Below are 21,532 nucleotides of genomic sequence, written 5' to 3'. Positions count from 1 at the left end.
GAACTCACATAAGTTAATGGTTTGGTTCAAAAATCACCCTAGGGATTCAGCACCAGAAATGACTCACGGCCTCCCTACCTGGGAAGATGAGGTCTTGCTGTCTCAGTTTACTTTTTTTTTTTTCCTAGATCTTTCATTATGGGGGTCAAAGAGTATAGACTCTGATATAGTTGTTGGAGTCTGTTGATAGGATATCTTTTGACGACCTTTTTAATGTGAAGGGGCTACTTGAATTTGTCATAAAGAAATACTTGTAACCTTTAAGAGTTGTTTCTAAGGATTAATTTAAGACTGAAGAAAATCCCCTTCATCTTCAGGGCCCACCTGGTCAGTTGATTTTCTTTCTTTCTTTCTTTTTTTTTTTTTTTTTGCATTTATTTCTTTTACAAATACTAATCAAAAAAGGAAGAAGGAATGCCTTTTCAAATAACTCCTAGCCTTTTCTTTTCCTTTGGGGTAATTTTCTTTGCAGACTACGTTTTTAAGAACTGGCTAGGAATGAATAGAAGATGAGCAAAGAATGATTACGTGGGAGAAAAATATCCAGGTAGTCCTATTTAAGATTATTCCTTAGGGACACTGCCAGATGTCTTAGATGAGACACACAGGTATTCATTTTTTTAATTTAATTTATTTTTTAAAGATTTTATTTATTTATTTGTCAGAGAGTGAGAGCCAACACATGCACAAGCAGGCAGAGTGAGAGGCAGAGGCAGAGAGAGAGAAGCAGGCTCCCCGTTGAGCAATGAATGCTGTGTGGGACTCGATTCCAGGACCCTGGGATCATGAAGGCAGTGGCTTAACCAAATGAGCCAACCAGGTCCACCAACACACAGGTATTCAGTCCAGGATTTTAGCATTGTGAGGCCCCTCAAAGACCATGTAGTCCCCATTTTTGCAGGTAAGGAAGCTGAGAAAAAGCAATTGAGCAACATCTTTTCGTATTTTGAACTGATTGCTGGGAAGAGCAAAAAGCCATGACAAGAGGCAGCTCCCAGAATTTTCCCTAGGCTGGCAGATGCAGCCTTAACATTTAGTTTCCCTAAAATTTGGGATCTTTCACAAAGAGAGTCTATAAATTAGACATTTTCTAAGTTGTATGTGGGAGAAAGAAAATGTTGCCTTTGTTGCATGTAAAACTTGGCAATAAACAGTGCCTTATATTTTGCAATGATAGTGCTTGGAATTCAGGCTTATTTAATTTAATCCCTGTCTATCTACTTCCTTCCACAAAATGAATCTTTGTGTCTACAAAGATTTTCCAGCCTTTTACTTATACTAATATCCCCCATTCAGAAATTGCGATTTACTCTTTTTTTTTTTGTTTTTTTATTACTTTTTTATTTTTTATAAACATATATTTTTATCCCCAGGGGTACAGGTCTGTGAATCACCAGGTTTACACACTTCACAGCACTCACCAAAGCACATACCCTCCCCAATGTCCATAATCCCACCCCCTTCTCCCAACCCCCCTCCCCCCAGCAACCCTCAGTTTGTTTTGTAAGATTAAGAGTCACTTATGGTTTGTCTCCCTCCCAATCCCATCTTGTTTCATTGATTCTTCTCCTACCCACTTAAGCCCCCATGTTGCATCACCACTTCCTCATATCAGGGAGATCATATCATAGTTGTCTTTCTCTGCTTGACTTATTTCGCTAAGCATGATACGCTCTAGTTCCATCCATGTTGTCGCAAATGGCAAGATTTCATTTCTTTTGATGGCTGCATAGTATTCCATTGTGTATATATACCACATCTTTGTGATCCATTCATCTGTTGATGGACATCCTGGTTCTTTCCATAGTTTGGCTATTGTGGACATTGCTGCTATAAACATTCGGGTGCACGTGCCCCTTTGGCAATTTACTCTTTTGATTTTCACTTGCGACTAGGAATGCTCTTTTTAAAATTAACATATAATGTATTATTTGCTTCAGCAGTACAGGACTGTGAATCATCAGTCTTACACAATTCACAGCGCTCACCATAGCACATAGCCTCCCCAATGTCAGGAACCCAGCCACCCTCCCTATCCCTCCTCCCCAACCCCTCAGCTACCCTGTTTGTTTTGTGAGATTAAGAGTCTCTTAGGGTTTATGACTAGGAATGTTCTTACATAGTCATTTCATTGCCATTCCTCATTGGCTTTAGAAGATAGTGCTTAATATTTTTGAAAATGTCCTTTTTCTTCCTCTCTGCCACAGCAAGGAGTTTCAATAGACTTTAATATTTTTGAAGGCAAATGAGGGTGAATGTATGCTTGAGTTTTCTGTGGAATCTTATAGTATTTGAAGGCAATGGGAGTCAGTAAGGTAGATAAGTATAATTTAATTAACATACACAAATTAGAGATTATAGCAGCTGAGTTCCAGTGTTGTTTTCTGCCGCAAGGAAGAATCAAAATAGAAGACTCCTGGTCATTTAAAGTCCAGAAAAGACAACTCCTGTGTCTCCTTTCCTGGTCTGCTCTGGGCCTGCCCCTCCTATTGGAGATTGCATGGTGTGCTGGAAGGAACACTGGACAGAAAGCTGTATGATCCAGGTTCGTGGGCTGACTCTGCTCCCTACACCCTGTTAGGTTTGGGGTGCATAACATTACCTCTGTAGTCCAAAGTTCTCTCATTTGTCAATTTGGGTTATGGCTAAGACCAGTGATTATGTCCTGGCTATGCATCTTGATCAGTTGGAGAGATTTTGTTTCCTGGATATTTTATTGACTGTATTAAAACAAATGTTGGTTGAATTTTATAGTGAACACTCACCACCTGGATTCTACCATTAACACATTATTTTAAAGACCCCACCCCACTAATAGATTAAACACAGATTCACTGACCAACTCATACATATTATGGAATAAATACCTCTGGGATTAGGGAAGGTGAAGAGGGGAAATTTCTTTATATACTTGTGTTTGAGATTTTGTTTCGTAGTGAACATGTATTACAACTGCTATTATTGCTATTACTAAAAACTTCCATAGCAAAACAAACACTTACACATATTATTCTTGGACTCCAACCTCCAAAGAGTGATACAGCCGGTCTGGGGTCAGTCTTTGGCATCTCTATTTTTCTGAAAAGTAGGCAGGATTGAGAACGCAGAACTATGCAGTCACTGAAGTGCCACTGAAGGTTTAGTATTCTAAGGGGCTATGAACTCCCTTTTTTTGTTTACCAGAAGTCCCCTCTATAGCAGATTGGTTTCAGTTTCCTCTACATTGGTTCCATATTTTTTCCTGGTTCATACACAGGCATGCAGCTGAGAGCTGCTATTGTCATAGTGATGAGTCTGCAGCATAAGGAACATCCCAATGTAAGTGGAGGAAACCTCAGTTTCAAGCAATGCAACTGGCTTCCTGCCCTCTTTTTTTACTTTTTTTTTTTTTTTCCAATTCTAACTTGGGACAGTTTGATATCTCTCTAAAGCCCTTAAAACTACCTTCTTTTCCTCTTTCTTTTAGATGATTGCCAGTTTGTTATGATTCAGACCATTGCTGTTCTAGGTGGCTTCCTATTCTCCTCCATTGGTTCCGTTCAGACGTGCTTGCTCCCCAGGGAAACTCTCTTTAACCTCTAAGATCTGGGCTGGGTGCACTAAGCTCCCCAAACATCTTGGCCATTCCTCCTTTTGAGGTACTTTTCTCAGTCCTGTTGCAGTTGCTTATCTGTGCTTCTTTGTGTCTTCCTTACCGTGCTGTCTTATGTATCTTTGTTCTGTCTTTTGGTGGCATGCAGTAGGTGCTTGATATCTAGGTTCCAGACGTTTCTCTCTCCGTATCAGTGACCTATGTCAATAGGAGTTTCTTGCTATCCTTGATGAGACTTTTGTGTTTCCAAAAGACTATGTATTTGTCAGCCATTTAAATACTAATATTTTATTCAAGTTACTAATTTAAAATTCTAGTTTTTCCCTAAACTTTTAAACTCAAACTTTTTATTCAATTTTAAATTTATAAATGTTAATAGTCACAAGGAATCTGGTTATAGTTTGGTCTCATTTAGTTAATTAAATTCTCTTAAACACTCTAATGCATTAATAATTCTAAAATTGTTTTGTTTTTAAGACCTCATTTTCCTGCCTAATAAAAATGTTCTTAATTCTTACAAATCTAATAAGTGTATAATGTGGTGAAACTTCTCCTAAACCTTCCAATATTGTAACAAGCTTAGCAAAGTTCTGCCTTACTTTTTAATTTCAAGGCACAGAATCACATAATTTACATTGGAATTGCAATGGTCATCTGCTAGCTAATCCAATATGCCACACTCTCTTAAACATTATAAACACTTCAAATATTGAACTCAAAAATACTGATATGACAGATTTAATTTAAAACATTATTTACATGAATTTCTAGGTACTCCCAGCCTTAAGGGATGTTTGCCCACCAAAAAAAGGAATTCTACCATCAACCATTCCACTAGGTTTCAAGGTCAGGAGGTGCTGATGTCCAGGTGGATTTTTCTTAAAAATATGGGGGACATGTAGACTGCTCTTTCATAGTTGGTATGCCAGGGAGGTCTCCAAATCCACGTATCCACATGGAATGAATGGTTTTACAGTCCTCATCTGGTGGATTCTGGTTATATCTTCTGTGGTCTGTTTTAGGTCTATCATCCTCCATCCTGGTTGCTTCACTACTAGACTGGTTAAATCCGATCTATTTACTGCTTGATTGTATTCCATTTTCTCTTTTCTCAATCCAATGTTTGTAGCTATTTAGATAATATCTGATTGTATTCTGTGTGTTTCTGTAGTTCTGCTGACATAGTCTTTGATGACAGTTAATAGTTGTTTTGCTATGAAGGACCCTTTTATTATCCCCTACCACGGATTTTGGAAGACTATGGGGGAGGGGAAAGGGCAATATTTAATAAATGATAATTACTGATCACTTTATTTTGGCTGACCAAAGACAAATTTAACTTCCTATCAGAGTTTCTTATTTGCATGAGTTAACCGGTACTACAAAATGGATTGATAGAATTCCAATCAAAAGGAAAATTGTTTGTTTATTTGTAGCCTGATCTGTGCATATGCCTAACATCTGTTGGGCTTATTGGCAAATGAAATCATTTCTCAGGTCCTCCTCATTTCCTCTGTAGGTATCAGGGGGTGGACTACAACTAAATCTTAAAAATTTATCTGTTTTCCTTCCCTTCTCAATGGCTGCTTCATTCTTTCCATCTTTTGGGGACCTTGCTTATTCACTGCCTTTACCCATCACATCTCTGATTTCCACCTTTCTCTCTTCTCTTTGGCCCATAAGCATCTTGCCCTTGTTAAAGAAGTTCCTGCTTGATTTTGAATTCCTGTGAGCATTTTTTCATCTACCCTAATTTATTGTTCTGCTTAATTGGCGATTATGTTCTGGTATTTTCTCTACTTCTCTTCTTTCCTCTCTGACCAGTCCTTTGTCACTTTCATTAACTCTTCTCATAGAGGCCGAGGGAGAATAATGAGCACAGGTTTTGGAGTCAGACAGATCGAGATTTGAACCTCAGCTCTGTCATCAACAGGTATGTGACCTTGGGAAGTGCCGTACTTTGCTGAGCTTCAGTTTCCTTCTCTGTAAATGAGAACGATAACACCTCACTTAGAAGTCATTATAAGAATTAAAGGACAATGTGCATATAGTGTCTTAAGTGGTGACTGGCATTTTATAGACTCTTTTTGTAGTTTCGTAGTAATATGTGTATTAGCCAATCTTCACGGAAGCATGGTCTTTTCCTTCCTTCTTTGTGAAGCATTCAGCTTTTATTTTGTGCAGTAATTCCAAAATTTCTGTCAAATCTATTTCCCAGCCTCCAGATTTCTGTGTCTACTGGTGTGCTAAATATCTTCACCCGGATGCCCCATCTGATCCAAGATTCAACATTATTCAAGCAATACTCAGCCTGTGATTACTTGGCTAACAGAATCTCATTCCTCACAGTTGCTCTGAGGCTGGAGATTTCCTCCCTCCCTTTTTACCTCCTCCCTTCTATCTACCCAACCGGTGTGCACTGAGCATTCTTTTATGGACTGTTCATTGTGCTCTGTGCTTAGGCTACAGCAAAGAGCCAGAAAGTCTAAAGCCTGAAGAGAAGGATGAATTTTAAGAAAGTGTGATAGGTCCTATGATGGTGAAGAACAGAGTACAGAGGACCCTGGCAGACTTGGGATGAAGTAGGGCCAAGTTTAAATTTCTTCTCCCATCTCCATTTTGAATCAACCCAATAAATTCTACTTAGGAAAATTTTATTTCCATTCCTTTTTCTCTCTTCCCACTACAACTCTTGTGTTCAGTCTCAGTATTCCAGACACATTGGTCATGCTGGACATTCCTAAGAGTTTTGCAAATTTGTCTCCACTTTGTCCTGTAAGCAGCTGCCAAGGTCTCTTCCTGAAGCACAAATCCAATCATATCTCTCTTGCTTAAAACTTTTTTTTGGCTATCTCTATCAAAATTCAGTATAGGAAACAGAGGTCACTCTAGGTATTCTAATCATGAAAGGATTTAACGTGGGGGATCAGGGATTATAAAATCAGAGGAAGATTAGAGGAGCAGACACAGGAAGGATACACCAAGAATCTACCTCTAAGGTCTCTACGAAAAGTCTGGAGTTAAAGAACCTCAGCCGTAGTTGTTCATCAATCAGGAAGCCAGAGGTGCTACTGCCGCTCAACTGCCTTTCCTTACCCAGAAAGACAAAGTACCCCAGACTGGTGCTGCTGGAATACATCATTTCTCTGTAATCTTACCAAATTGGAAAGCAGCCAAAAGAGATCAGAAAATGGTCTCCTTTTAATTTCTACCTTCCAAAGCTCATGCAAATACATCAAATTCATGGAACCTGATTTTTCTTCTGGGTCCTGGCTTCAAAGAGTCTGGTAAATGTAGGTTTTAATTTGCTAGCCTCTGTATGGGAAGGGAGACTAGAAAGAGGGAGGGGTTGAGGATGAGCAAGGCACTCATGGCATCCATCCTGCCAGGCTCTCTGCTGCCTATAACAAATGCAACCTAATGTTCAAAGCTGTGTGCAGTTTCATATATGCCCATCATATTTTGCTTAACCTCTTATACCACCTATAATGTCTGCCACTGGCAGGTGCTAAAAAGATGTTTGTTGAATGTCTGAATGAATGACTGAATCCATTCATTCCTGATGCAGTTCTCTCCTGCTTCTGGCCATAACTTTATCAGGTGTGATCTTCATGGCTGGTCCCAACTTCTACCTGCAGAGAGCCTGCCATTTCTCTGAGGCCCAGCCAAATCTGCCCTCCTCAGAAGGTCTTCTAAAATTCCCCTGCTCCCTGCTTGTACCTGTATCTCAGAGCTCATCACCATCTATCTATGTTGCATATAGCTATGTACTCATGTTTTTTTTTTTTAACTACCATGTTGTGAACTTCAGGAGAACAGTTATTGTTTTATTCATGAACATGGCATTCTTTCCCTCCATGCTTCTTCCCTTCCACTTTTCTGACCACCTTCCCCTTTCCTCCTCCTTTTCTCCAGATAGAGCCACTCCAAGACCCTTCTTGGAGATTTTCCTTTCACTTTTCTTATTTTCCCATATTGCAGTTGAAACTTGATAATTTATAGGTGTGGTTAAATCTTTGTAGCTGCCTTTCTCTTGTCTTGCATGAAGACCTACATGCCCATTTTTTCTTAACCTAACACATTTTTCCTGTTTTGCTCCAAGGCAGTAATACAGAATAAACCTAAAAGGGGAAGAGCCTTAGAAGGAAAGAGGATAAATTTTAAATTTCTTTTTAGTTTTTTAGTGGAATTCACAATATGTTCAGTGTTCTGGTTTTGTAGGCCTTGACAATAGAAACTGTATTAGTGGAACATTCCAGACATTATCATATTCATAGCTGGGATTCTGAGGTATAAAGACAGAGTCATGTGATTTGTCTGTGTTAGCCACAGTCAAGTTCTTAGAACTTTACTTTGTTTGGAGTATGGGAATCTTCTCACTATTCGTTCAAAAAGTTCATTTTCCAAAGACCTCTACCTCATAAGACAACTGAAATTTGTAAAACAAAACCTGTAGTCTTCAGGGAAAGTGAGTTTTTCTTTTTGTGCTTAAATAAACTTTTAGAGAAGTTTTAGGTTCCCAACAAAACTGAGCACAAGTACAGAGAATTCACATATACCTCTGTCCCAAATCCATTGCCTCCTCCCTTATTAACATACCTCACCGTAGTGGTACACCTCTTAAAACTTATGAACCTACATTAATACATCATCCCCCAAAGTCCATAGTGAATATGAAGGATCACCCTCAAGGTTATACTTTTGACAAAAACCCATGAAATATATGATGTATCTATCATTACGTTTTATAGAGTAGTTATAGGCCTTAAAATTCCTTTGTTCTCTACCTATTCATCTGCCTACTTAACCTCTGGCAACCACTTATCTTAACTATCTTCATAGTTTGGTGTTTTCTAGAATTTTATATAGTTGGAATTATACAGCACGTACCCTTCTAATATTGGCTTTTTTCACTTAGTAATACACATCCAAGTTTCCTCCATGTCTTTTCATGGCTTGATAGCTCATTTCTTTTTACTGTTTAATAATAATGTTCCATTGTCGGGATATAACACTGTTTTTGGACATTCACCTGCTGAAGGACATCTTGATTTTTTCCAAGTATTGACAATTATGAATAAAGCTGCTATAAATACTTGTATACTGGTTTTTGTGTGGACATGGGTTTTCAACTCATTTGATAAAAAATAAGCACAGTTTTGGATTGTATGGTAAGAGTATAAGAGTGTGTTTTAAAGAAACCACTAACTTGTTTTCTAAAGTGGCTGTATGACTTTTGCATTCCCACCAGAGATACAGATTAGTTTTTATTAGAGGTTCAAGGGACCGCTTAAAGATTCATAAATGGAAAAATCCATCCCTACAAAGGTATAGAATGGTCAGTGTATGGCCTAGTTTCATTTTACCAAAATATGAGCCTGTCATAGTTATTTCAAATGCTCATTCTGTTTCTCCTCTCAACTCAAATAATAGAACTCAAGATTGGTTACAGGGAAAATTATATTTTTAAAAAAGGCAGACTAGATAATCACATCTGTAGCACTGATACTATGGTTCATTCTTGACTTTTTCTGCTTGTGGATAAGCAACTTTGGAAGAATGAGGAATGCAGGTGTTCTTCTGCTCCCCACCCCAGCTGACTTGGCCAGGTGTCTGCAGTCATTTGGGTGGACTTCCTTGCTGATGAGGCTATCACCCAGTTGGTCACACCAAGGGGAAACTAGTTCCTTAGGTGTTAGTGGACATTGCAGCTACAGACAGAATTTTATTCCTATTCTTTAGATCCATTGTAGCTAACTTTCTGTGAGAAATTAGATAATAGTCTGACTGGGGTGGAGGGTCCATTGTAAGGGCTAGATCTTGCCTTACTTCCTCAAGCCGCACCCCTTCTTGCAGTGGTGCCTTTATACTGGGTGGGGTACTGGATTTTCAAGTAACAGCCGCAGACCATTGGTAGCCTCACTGTTAAGAGTGAAATTCTGCACTCAGGAACACAGGACTCTGTCCCCTCCAAACTTAAAGGCTGGTGAAATTTCTCCAAGAAGGCCCTTCTGCTCAAGAAAATCAATAGCCTTTCCTCTTCCAGTTAATTCAAAGTAGAAATTATGTTTGGAATGCTTTATTGCTCCCAAGGTGCCCTAATTAGTTGGGTTATCATTAAAAGCCAGGAGTTTCAGAGGTTGAATCTTTGTGGAGTAAATTAATGCCTGTGGTGTTCTATAATTTCAAGGAGAAGGAGAATTCTTAAATAAAAAAGTGAGCTAATTAAAAATCATTTCAGAGGGATTTTTAAATTTTTTGAACTGAAAGATTTTTTCCCAATCATATGAAAAACAATTCCACAAATACACAGAGTATCCATATATACCAGTTAGTAAGCTGAGGGGCTAAAAAGACAAGATACTCTTACATCCCTCAGGAAACACAGACTCTAGTAGAAGAGTCAGATACAAAGAGGAGCCTAGTCTCCCTATTACCATTTATTTGAGTGTGAAGAGGGAGAGTTCATCTGAGGATGCAAAGATAAATAAAACTCAGGACTAAAACTTTCCTGAAGGAATCTGCTAGGAAGAGAGAATATCATGGGATCAGTGCCATAATGTAGAAATGGTTAACTCTAGCATGTAGGGAGTGGTGTCTGGAAATGCTTCAAGGAAGAGGGAGATGTTTGAGTTGGGTCTTAAACAGTAGGAGTTCAGGAAGAGGAGGGCAGGGAGAAGAAATTCTCAGCAACAGAAAAAGCTTGTGACAAGACCCTGGAATTTTAAATAGCTTGGCAGGTCTGGAGCTCTGAATATTAAGACATAGATGAATGGGAGTAGTGAAATGGGAATATGAGAGTTAAGGAATACCCTTCATCTTGCACATGGTAAGAAGCAAGGAAGAGTTTTCAGTGGGAGAGAGAACAATGGTGTTTTCACTTAAAAATCCTCAGGTAGTTGTGGGGGATGGATTGGACAAAGTGAGATTGAAGTCTTCTGAGACCATCACATTAGCCCAGAGGAGAATTGGTAATGATCCTGGGGTGTGGCAGTGGGTTGCTGATGGACAGAAGAAAGAGATGTTTTGGAGTACAGGCAAGATGAGTTAAAGAATGATGCCTGGGGACTGCCTGGGTGTCTCAGTCAGTTAAGCAGCTGACTCTTGATTTGGAATCAGGTCATAATCTCAGGGTTGTGAGACTGAGACCTGTGTTAGGCTCCACACTCAGTGGGGAGTCAGCTTGTCATTCTTTTTCCCTCTCTCTCTCTGCCCCTCCCTCTGCTTGCTTTTGCTCTCTCTCTAAAATAAATAAATCTTAAAAAAAAAAAAAAAGAATGATGCTGAGATATATACGTACCCTATAGAGTAGCCAAAGTAGTCTTCTACATAAAGGTCAATAAAAATTTTATTTGGGCCACACAGTAGAGTGATGCTCTTAATTGGAAAAAAAAAAAATCCAAAGGAAGAACAGGTTAGGAGGAAAAAATTGTTTGGTATCAAGTCTAGGATTTTTTTCCCCCTTTTTAAAAGACAAGACAAAACTACCTGATTCCTGCCAATGACAAATCCATATGCCTGTTTTGTAGATTGGCATGCTATTGCTAATTGAAAATATTCTAATTGAAAACGATGTCCTTCCGATGACCATTGGAAAGTAACCTTCATACATTATACAGGATTGCCATGGTTATTTATTTATTAGGCCTCCTCTCAGGCTGGGCTAATCAGAAACAGGGATGATGTGGTCAGGCTCGGGAGGATTTCTGTATTTTGCCTTCGAGACAGCTCCCTGGGAGGGGAGAGAAATTGCCTAGATTCCCGGACTGCTGGTAGTCTGAAAACCATTTGTTCTAGTTGATGCTTCAGAGATCAAGGACCTTGTCAACTTCTCAGGATGAGCTTGGACCAGAGTACTTTAAACATTAAAGAGAAGGAAAATGCAAAATAAGGATCTAGTAAAGCCCCTGATTTATGAAATAAACATAATTTAACATTTTTGCTCAGTTCTTTTGTTCCTGTGTATAGGTGAGGATCAATATGCCATTCTTGGTAATTTCTGTTTCTCATGGGGCAAGAGTTGGCATATGACATGTAGATGCCCCCATCCCTGAATAATACTTTAACGTCTGTTATACATTATTAAATATCTATATAAACTTGAATATTGTGGTATTGTCCTGAGTATCATATTAAGTGACTTCTGAGATTTCATTCCACCTCAATAATCATGGATGATTAGAACTTTGGATAGATGTAGTTAAACAATATATACATATTGGTCCTGCTGTAAATATTTAAAACATATATACTGAGTACTGAGTGATATAGCATGAGTACTGAGTACATAGCATGTTCTGGATACTTATTTTTAGGCTCTGGGGACATAACAAGCACATCTTGGCCTGAAGGGAGCCTTCTTTATAATGTAGAAGATAAAATGTTAAATCAATAATCATATAAGATAGTTACAGATAGAGGTAAATATGTAAAGTCTAGAGAGGAATGTGCTGAAAAATGATTGGCAGAGTTAGGGAAGCCTTTGCTTGGATCTGAGGCAGAGAAAACCCATACAGAGATCCTGTAGTGAAATGAGCTTTGTGATTCAAGAGACAGAAGGAGAGCAGTGGTTGGGGTATACGTAGATACCATAGAATGATGGAGAAACGGCTTTTTCCAACGAGCAATAGAATGCTTATTAGAGACTCAGATTTATGTATGCTGCATATAAATGCCTATCCCATCTCATTCAACAGCTTAGTGAAATAGGCATTCTGACTCCCATTTCTGAGATGAAGGACCTGGGTGTGAGGGACTAGGTTTCTAGGACCCGAGTCTGGGCATTCTGATTCTTCCACTGTCCCTAACAGCAGACCCGCAGGATTGAGCAAGGCACTTGGAAAGAAATGCTGAGTCACTGGCTTCCTAGGCTGCCTTTCAGAAGATATTTGTCTTAAATTTTGTGATGGCTTTGATGGGCTATTAACGATGATCAAGCAATGATAGTGGTGGCAGTAACTGCCAACTAGCATAGAGTTTTATAGTTTGCCAAGTATTTTATGTGGTTCCGCATTTGTGGCTCAGAAGAGCCCTCAAAGGTAAGCAGAACTTGTTTTATTCTTCTCATTTAGGTTAAGAGATTACCTGAGGTGACACAGGGGACAGGGCTGAGACTTGGCTCCTCTGATTCTAATTCAGGGCTCTTGCCTTAAACCACAGAAGCTCCTGATGGAAGGAGGAGATATATATGGCTCATAAGCCTGTAGTCCTTCAGACTTCCAGAAATCAAATTTGTGCTTTCTTTAGAGTGCTTTTGCCTGTGAAGAAGAAGTATAAAAAATGGACTCACTCATGAGTTTATTGAACTCCTATTGTGTGCCAGACACTGGGAACATGAAAGGATCTCAAATAGGTTAAAAAATACAAATTATTTTAGTACAGTGTTTCTGGCCCTATAATACAAGACTAGAAATAATGCTATGAAAATGCAGAGTAGGATGTGATTAAGTCACTTTGGGGAAAACTTCATCAAGAAAATAACCATAGGGCACCTGCGTGGCTCAGTCGTTAAGCATCTGCCTTCAGCTTAGGTCATGATCCCAGGGTCCTGGGATCAAGCCCTGCTTCGGGCTCCCTGCTCAGCAAAGAGCCTGCTTCTCCCTCTCCCACTCCTCCTGCTTGTGTTCCCTCTCTTGCTATGTCTTTCTCTGTCAAATAAATAAAATCTTTAAAAAAAAATAATCATAAACTGGTTTTAAAGGGTAAACAGTAGGGTTTTTTAAGGGAAGGAAGGTTATTCTAGGAAAAACAAATAGTTGGTGTTCCTCAGATACTCTATTCCTTTATCATGGTAATTGGGTGTATACAGAGCATGGAATATACAAGAAGGACTCATGGAAAATGATGAAGTTCAGTTGCAAAAGGCCTTGAGTGCCAGGCTCAGGAAGCTCTGTATTTGGTCTGAACTTCACAGGTGTTTTTAGTAAGGCAGTGGTATGATTATACTCACTGTGTTTTAGAAACCAAATGCTATTAGCAAGGGGATGCCAGGTTGGGACAAGGGAGAAGTCAGAAATTATCGTAATAGTTTGGTAGAAGGAACAAACACCTGAATTGGTTGTCATACCTAATTATACATTGAGGAGAACTGTAGGAGTAACAGTGAGACTTAAAGATTAATGTGGAGACAAACCAGTTGAGTTTTTGAATGCACACACTGTTTTTTTCTTTTTTTTTTAAAGATTTTATTTATATATTTGACAGAGATCACAAGTAGGCAGAGAGGCAGAGTGGGGAGTAGGCTCCCTGCTGAGCAGAGATTCCCAATGCAGGGCTCCATCCCAGGACCCTGAGATCATGACCTGAGCTGAAGGCAGAGGCTTAACCCACTGAACCACCCAGGTGCCCCACACACTGGTTTTCTATCTGAATGCACAAACACCTTGTTTTGGTCTCCCTAGACTCAATCTAATTCTCTGATTCTTTAAGCCACTGTTGATTTATTTTTCTATCTTCAAAAAGGAGAGAAAAAGTTTTAGGTCGGTGATCTTAGGGATCCTTTCTGTGTGATGTGATTGTTGATTCCATAGGATTCCTCTGGCTGAGAAATGCTGAGTGCAAACACATCCTTGAAAATTTGGATGCTATGACTATATTTATGTATTGCAGATTATTTACCTTTTATGTATTTGCAACTGTTAATGCATATTTGAAAGCCCGCCTACTAAGCACGTTGGGGAAATTATTTTCATCCAGTGACCCCTGGTAGGTAATCATTAGCAGAGCAACATACTCTTTGAATTTCAGGCTTCCCACTGAAGACTGAAGGAGAATTTAGGTACGAAGTAAGGGATTATACTGCAGTATTTACGTCAGATTCCACACTTTTCTGGAATATTCTCTGCTCTTCTAGTAAGTAGGGACCACTCATCTTGGTTTTAACATGTAATGTAGAGTTAGATTTGAGAAAAAGAAATCAACAAATACCAATTGCTTGTTCTTCAAATTCTAAGCATCAAGAATTCATTTCTGTTGTGTAAAAGGGTTACACTTAATCTGAGGTAAAATTAGTGTTTCTCCTTTAACATGGAGTTGTCCCATTCCTACTCACCCAAATTCGCATAACACTGTAGGAAGAGTCCCTAAGGCATCTGGCCTGTTTAGTCAAAAAGATTTTAGGGGTTCTCCTATGCCCAAGTCCTGGGTGTCCATGGGGAAGAGGAAGCATTTGAGACTGCTCTGGTTGTTCATATGCTGGTATTAACACCTGGGCAAGGAAGCTCCTTCAGCTTCCTGGATTCCCAGTTACTGCACTGAACATAATCTTATTCATGTCCTGGGAATGTTGTGAAGACTAAGATATGTCAGTCCACTTGAATGAAGTTGCATACATAGTAGGGTTCAGAATATATTAGTTCCTTCAGACACTGGTTTATGGGAGTTAGGTAAGAGACAGGCTTTTTCTTTAGGAAGATTTTAACTTTGTTTTCAAAACCATTGATGGGCAACATGTTACTTAGAATTCGCTGGTTCTCATACCTCTGTAAACAGATTCTGATGTCAAAAAATGGCGGTATATGGCCAGTTACCCTCTTGGCAATCAAGAAAATAGGTATGTTTTTACTTTTTTTTCTTTAGACTGGTTATGGAAAATAGAATCATTTTAGTGTCAAAAGACCTATCTTTAGGAATCCTGGTCTTTCAGACTTTTTAAAGCTGTGTCAGCAGGCTTCTCTAAAGCAGATTTTCTGAAAAAGCTATCTTTTTTTCTTTTAAAACACATGGCAGGTATAGGTACATATTTCAAATTACCTTCCAGTTTTTGAAAAGAAGTGTTAGTAGTCCCAGAAATTGTCCCAAGTCAATTGACTTGGATATTTTGTCCTCCACAAAATTTAACTGGCATTTGTAGTTATCTGAAATGGAAGGTGGTTCTATCATCTTTTGAAGAGGGAGGAGTGGAATAGTGGCCAAACTTTAAAAAATTAATTGCATTATGGTAAGTGACTGGAATACCCATTTTCATTGACCTAATTGTATATCGATGTGCAAATATTTAATCTAAGTAATTTGTACTTCTGTGGTTTTATCGTTTTCATGCTTCATTATCACCCTATATAGTCAAGCTGTTGAACCTGTTCCATAAACAGTATTAATCTCAATTACTTTGGGAATTTTAAACAATATTCCCTTATTAAATATATTCTTTGTTATGCTGCCCATGTTTTTGCAGTGTCAGAAGCTGTTGATGCTGATAAAAGCAAACATTTAGTTAAAAAACCCTTTCATGTTTTAATGAGATTAAAAAAGAAAAACACACACATTTCTATTTTCCCAGGGTTTTGGTTATGGAAAACACCTTGTTAGGCTAATTTAGAACCTTGGAGTCCAAAATCCAACCTCATGGCTTGGTTTTATTTGAGGGACATTAAAATAGTAGATCATTTTCAGTCTTGGCCAGAATGACAGTGTTGATATTTTGAAAAGAAGAATTTTAATTTGGGGCACCTGGGTGCCTGAGTGGCTCAGTGGGTTAAAGCCTTTGCCTTCGGCTCAGGTCATGATCTCAGGGTCCTGGGATGGAGCCCTGAATCCAATTGGGATGTCTGCTCAGCAGGGAGCCTGCTTCCTCTCTCTCTCCGCCTACCTCTTTCCCTACCTGTGATCTCTGTCAGATAAATAAATAAAACCTTAAAAAAAAAAAAAAGAAGAAGAATTTAAATTTGTCCATGAGACTATAAACTTCTTGAAGGCAGGTTCTGTCACTTTCATCTCCCTACCTCTGACACATAGTTGCTTGTTTTTTAAGTGTTTGCTGGTTGGAGTTGAACTGAAGTGAATAACGAAACAGAATTTGGGACTCTATGTTCCAGATTTTCCTTATTTAATGTACATAAGACTACCCTGCAAACCATCCTTTCTTCATTTCAGAAATTCCATTTTATTATGTTCATCTTTGATGTGGAACATTTTTATGGCCTCCTGCTGTGACTCATTTGAGTGAGTTAACTGCTTCCTTGGAGCCCAGCCCTTCCTTTTAAGCTGTGGTATTCAGGTTCCCCAAAGTTAGTTTGCCTCTGGCTGGAGATCACAACAAAATGTCCAAATGATACTTCAACTTCTAGGTAAAGAAAGAACTAAAATAAAAACTCTGCCTCATGTAAGTCACCTGTAAAACAAAACTAGGAGCATTTGTGTCTTCCCATTAACTCTTGACTAGCACAAGAGAATTAATCTTTTGTGACAAGATAAAAAGGTGACCCAAGGCCATTCTACCTACATTTAAAAAATAGTTCTGAAGTTTTAGTATGGAGTCCAATTTGACTGGCATTTAACTTGAGAACCTACTCCTCTATCTAATTTAACTGTACAACCCCAAACAGATTCATATATATGTGCTAAGTTTATAGGTTCAGTATTAAAATTGAATGGGGGAAAAGCAAGAGGGAAAAAGTGTTAACTTCTCTACTCATCCTTTTGTCTCCAGAAAGGGGTTTGCTCCTGTGCCTCTTCCATTAGTCTAGCACAGTTTGTCACACTTCATTGTGCCTATGAATTGTTGTACAGGGTTGTTTACCCAGTACCACACATTCTCTCTTACCAGTGATTTAAGAGACCTCAAAGGGAACTTTTAGCTATCTTCATACATTCGTCTCTAACAACTACTTCTGTGCATATATTACACAAGAAAATGATGACATCGAGAAGCAAATTTCTGGAGAGAACTTTTCAGCCTTTTCTGCCTAAATTTTGGACTTGTGTAATAGGGAGACCAATCCTGGGTCTCCTCATCCTGTGCATTGGCCATAAAGAAGCTCATGTCCAAGTTGCCGTCCCCAAACTCAGGACGACCTCTCCGTGCACATGAGCAGGTTGTCTGGTCTGGATATGCCAGTAGATCTCATTTAGGGTGGGTTTCAAATCTGGATTCTTGCAGAGATGCTGTGGGATGCACAGGAAACTTCCTGAACGTCTGGCTCTCTATGGGGTTTTAGAGCTTGTTTTTAATAACAAGCAAATATGAGCAGCAACTGGATGGAGAGCGAGATGCCAATCCTGCCAAACTTCTTTTAGAGGCAGGGGGCTGTCCTGCCCCTCTCAGAACCGGCTGACTTCCGATGCTCTCTTGTCACACTGACAAGGGCCCCGTGGCTGGGCTGATTGGTCGCCGGCAATAACTGATATGGAATACTGATACATTCTCCCTGGCAGTTCCTTCCACTCCAAAGAGGCTCCTTTCCTCCCCTCTTCTCATGTTCGCGACCCCAGCCTGGTGCCCAGCCAACCCCGTCCAGGACGCCCCTGCACCCGGGGGAGGACAAGTCCTGGGCGTGATGCTCTGAGCCGGCGGCGGCGGCGAAATCCACCCGGCTGCTTTTCGCTCCAGCTCGCTCTCCGGAGAGTCCTGCTCCAGACTTCTCAGGGTTTTTACAGCACAAACAACTGCATGCGGGGCACAGGGGAGGCTGAAAAGGACTTGTGTGTGGTGGTTCTATAGCCTTTGCTGGCTTCATCCCGAGCCTTGCCTGGATTTCTTTCTGCCGAAGACACGGAGGAAGGATCCCTTCTCCTTCTTTTGACTCTTTCTATTTTTATGGTAAGTGCTTGCATTGAATGAGCTGCTCTGCTGCAGTGAACTGGAGGCTCTCGCTGGCTCCCTCTCTTCCCAGCTAAGCTTTAGTGACCTTCTCTTTGCGTTGCTCCCTTTTCTCACGGATCTGTGTCGGGGGTGATCCGGTTAACTAAAATGCCGGGGGTCATTGGTCTGGGCTGTTTGTCTTTTAATTTCAGTTTTATTTATTTATTTTTCATAAACCTGAGCTGCTCGGCTGTGATGGAAACATTAGCACTCTCTCTTTGTCCTTGAAGCAGCAGCCAGGGGAATGTGTTCACGGTGGTAAACTGCAGCAGTGTGCGGGGAGTCTGTGGAGGGTGGCTGACAAATTTGGGCAAGATGAATCCTTGGCGTGCTGAGGGGCACTCTCGGAATCCGGAAGGGCTGGGGCTGGGCTGCCCACACAGCAAACTCTTCCCTCTTTCCAGGTGAAGATGAGCATCCGTGTGAGTTACGTTGGAGTCTGCCCTAGGCAGCGGCACTTGAAGTACCTGTCCCCCGAGTCCCCGAGTCCAGAACGGCCCTGTCTCTTGTGGGCTTTACAACTTGGGCAGGAACATTCACGGCAGGCGGAATCCTGCACTGGCAGATGGAGTAATTCATGACCTCATTGCTGCTTTTCCTTTGGAATCTCAGGGTGCCTGTTCTGCAAACCCTATTTTACGTCCTCTTCAGAGGCCGGTGGGGCAATGGTGATAGGAACGTTTTTTTGAGATGACAACATAGTTTCATCCTCCTGGGAGAGAAAATGCTTTGAGGCTACTGGAATGGTCAGACTTTTCTAAGTGGAAAATGAGCAGGTTTCTGGGAAGAACGTGCGTGTTGTGGTGTCCACAGGCAGATTGTTTATTCCAGAACATCACTCTTAGAAGAGTGCCCTAATTTTTCACCTGGTCTCCTGCTTGCTGCAGACAGAACCACAACTTCAGGTCTGTTGCTGGCTACCTGCCTCTTGCAGCCCATAGGAAACCAAGAACATTTTGGTATAGTTCTTACTGGTGGTTGATGGGAGTAGCTCTCTTCACAAGGGGGTTTTCTTCTCTTGTTTTTTAGTAGCAGGTGTGTTGAATTGTTTTGGCATTTCAGAAAATAAGCCTTACCATAGTAATGCTGCTTAGTTCTTTTCCAGCCTTGGGCTGGAGCTAGGTTGTCTTATTTGATTTTGTATGGGGTTTCCAGTTCTGGTCCATTTCACTCTGGGAAAGGTTCTGATCAAATGTAATTCAGCCTGTGATTTGTAAGATACTGCACTAAAAAATGTGATTTTTGGTAACAGATGAGAAAAAAAAAAGTGGGATAAAATGTCTGGTCTTTCCCCCTGTTGATTGGGAGTTTGGAATATAAAGTTCCTTAACTGTTTTGCTCATTCTCACCACTTTTATTTCTACTGCCTGTGTGGATTTTTCTTAAAATAGTGGTGATGACATCCGGCATATGCTTTTATTCTGTTCCTTGGGTTCAAAGTAGATATATTTGGTGGAAGGTTTTTACATGAAAGCATACATTTAAATAAAAAGCAAGAATTTGTGGATGTTTACACGATAGCCCAGTTGCAGAGTGAAACCCACAAATAGGTTAACTGCAACAACAAAAACATTAGAACCCTTGCAGACTGTAGTCTCTGAATCCTTAAGTAATGTTTGAAATACTTTCAGCATTGTTTGGATTAGCTGTTCTAATATCTACTCTTTTTCCTACACTCAATTATGGCTCAAAGCAACGTCGTGATCTGACTGGTGGACTTCTTGGCTTCCTTTGATCATTCTTTCATGCTTACTTGTTTACTTTCATCCTTAATGGTGTTTTCTTACATTGTATATTCCTTTTTCCCCTCCAGTTGTAAGGATTTTTATCAGGTGCCTGGCAACACAATTTCAGGTATTCATCAAGATGGAAAGAGAATCAGTTTGTATGTCGTGGAAAGAGACTCCGTATTTCACACTGTGAACAATTTTGGATGCATTTAGAAAATATTTCCCTTTAATTAGTAGCAACTTAAGCTTTGAGAGAAAAAGCTCCTTAGGCTTCTTTATCTGGCTGAACAGAATGTTTGCTTATGCAAGGAGAATTTTGTGTGTGTGTGCATATATGTGTGTGTATATATATGTATGCAAACATATACACAAATGTACTGTTGGTCTATTATGTGAACATATTTTTAATAGTTGTAGCATGCCCATTTAGAGAATAGAACAAAATTCCCAAGCTATTGCTTAGCATCCTCTAGCTAGCTTTTTTTTTTTTTTGGTAGGGATTTCCCCACTTCTTACACCCCTCCTCCAGATAACGCCTTTGGGAATTTCTTTGAATTGGGGGAATGCATTCTACAGCATTTTTTTGTCTCACAGCATGGTGTGATGTTAATTCCTTTGCAGGGTCTCTGAAGGCAGGAGAAATTGAAACTACTGCAGGAGAAATTGATAGAAGCGGTGCTGAGTGGAGTCAGTAGCCTCTTGGTGTGATGAAGTCACCACAACATTTTGTATGTGTTAACTTAGCTGCTTTACCTTGCAATGGATTTTGCTGATTGGAAATGGGTCTAGAAGCACCTAGATTGGTGTAGATGCACTTACTCATTTTTCATTCTTCTTAATTATAGCTATTGTTAAAACCGTGCTTTTACTGTCCCTGTTAGTGGTGGTTTAATATGAAACCTGCAGCTTCTGTTGTCTATCAGTCTTCCATGTTTATCCTCTTCATTTCTGTGTTCTTTCCTACTTCTGCTTTGTGTATGTTTCTACGTGTGAGCACGCATACGTGTACACATAGGAACTCAGGCAGTGAAAGTTGATGACTAATGAAGAGTTGGTTACAGCTTCTTTTTTAGTAGCTGAACTCCAGAGTTCAACCTGCAGTCCTGTTCATGAGGGAAGAAATTGCCCCCAATAATACAAACACAACCTCATGCTTCTGCAAGCATTCTTGTCATTGAAACTACTTTCCATAGTTGATTACCAGTACCAGGAATAGAATCAGTTTTGCATTTTAATTAATGACATTCTAGATCTGTCTAGGTTGGACTGCCCTCAAATATTGACATGCTTACTACCTACAAGGTCTTTGTATTAAGAGGAGGAGTTTATGGAGTTCATTTTTATAAAGCAAAAAAAAATTTGATTATGTGACACAGCCTTCCTTTGGGAGTTAGATGAACCAGATTAAGGATGTTGGCTGAATTTTTCTGTTGCTTTTTCTAGTACAATTAATATACTTCCTTTACCATCTCTCTCCATGAGTCTTTTTTTTTTTTTAAACAGAGGATAGAGGGGAATGTACAACTCCCACATAAAGCTGTTTAGGGCGAGGACTGTTCTTTAACAGAGGTTCAAGACCACTTCTAACACCAGCTATGGTGATCTACTTTGAAAGGAACTTGCTATTCAATT

The 21,532-nt window shown here is 39.8% G+C and overlaps 1 protein-coding gene across 3 annotated transcripts in view; it reads left to right on the top strand.

The window, feature by feature from the left end:
• Positions 1 to 21,532, top strand: part of ANO4 (anoctamin 4) — a 457,427-nt gene that overhangs the window by 66,566 nt on the left and 369,329 nt on the right. Inside the window, exon 1 of one of the 3 annotated variants that reach the window (XM_004742961.2) lies at positions 18,002 to 18,128. The exons of the other annotated variants lie outside the window; for them this stretch is intronic. The gene's annotated coding sequence lies outside the window, so the exon portion shown is untranslated. Of the gene's footprint in view, positions 1 to 18,001; positions 18,129 to 21,532 lie in introns of those variants that run through there. 3 annotated transcript variants of the gene reach the window in all.

The sequence above is a fragment of the Mustela putorius genome, unplaced genomic scaffold, assembly GCF_011764305.1.
Source record: "Mustela putorius furo isolate JIRA1106 unplaced genomic scaffold, ASM1176430v1.1 tig00000788_pilon_pilon_pilon, whole genome shotgun sequence".
NCBI classification, from domain to species: Eukaryota; Metazoa; Chordata; class Mammalia; order Carnivora; family Mustelidae; genus Mustela; species Mustela putorius.
This window is presented reverse-complemented; position numbering and strand designations above follow the sequence as displayed.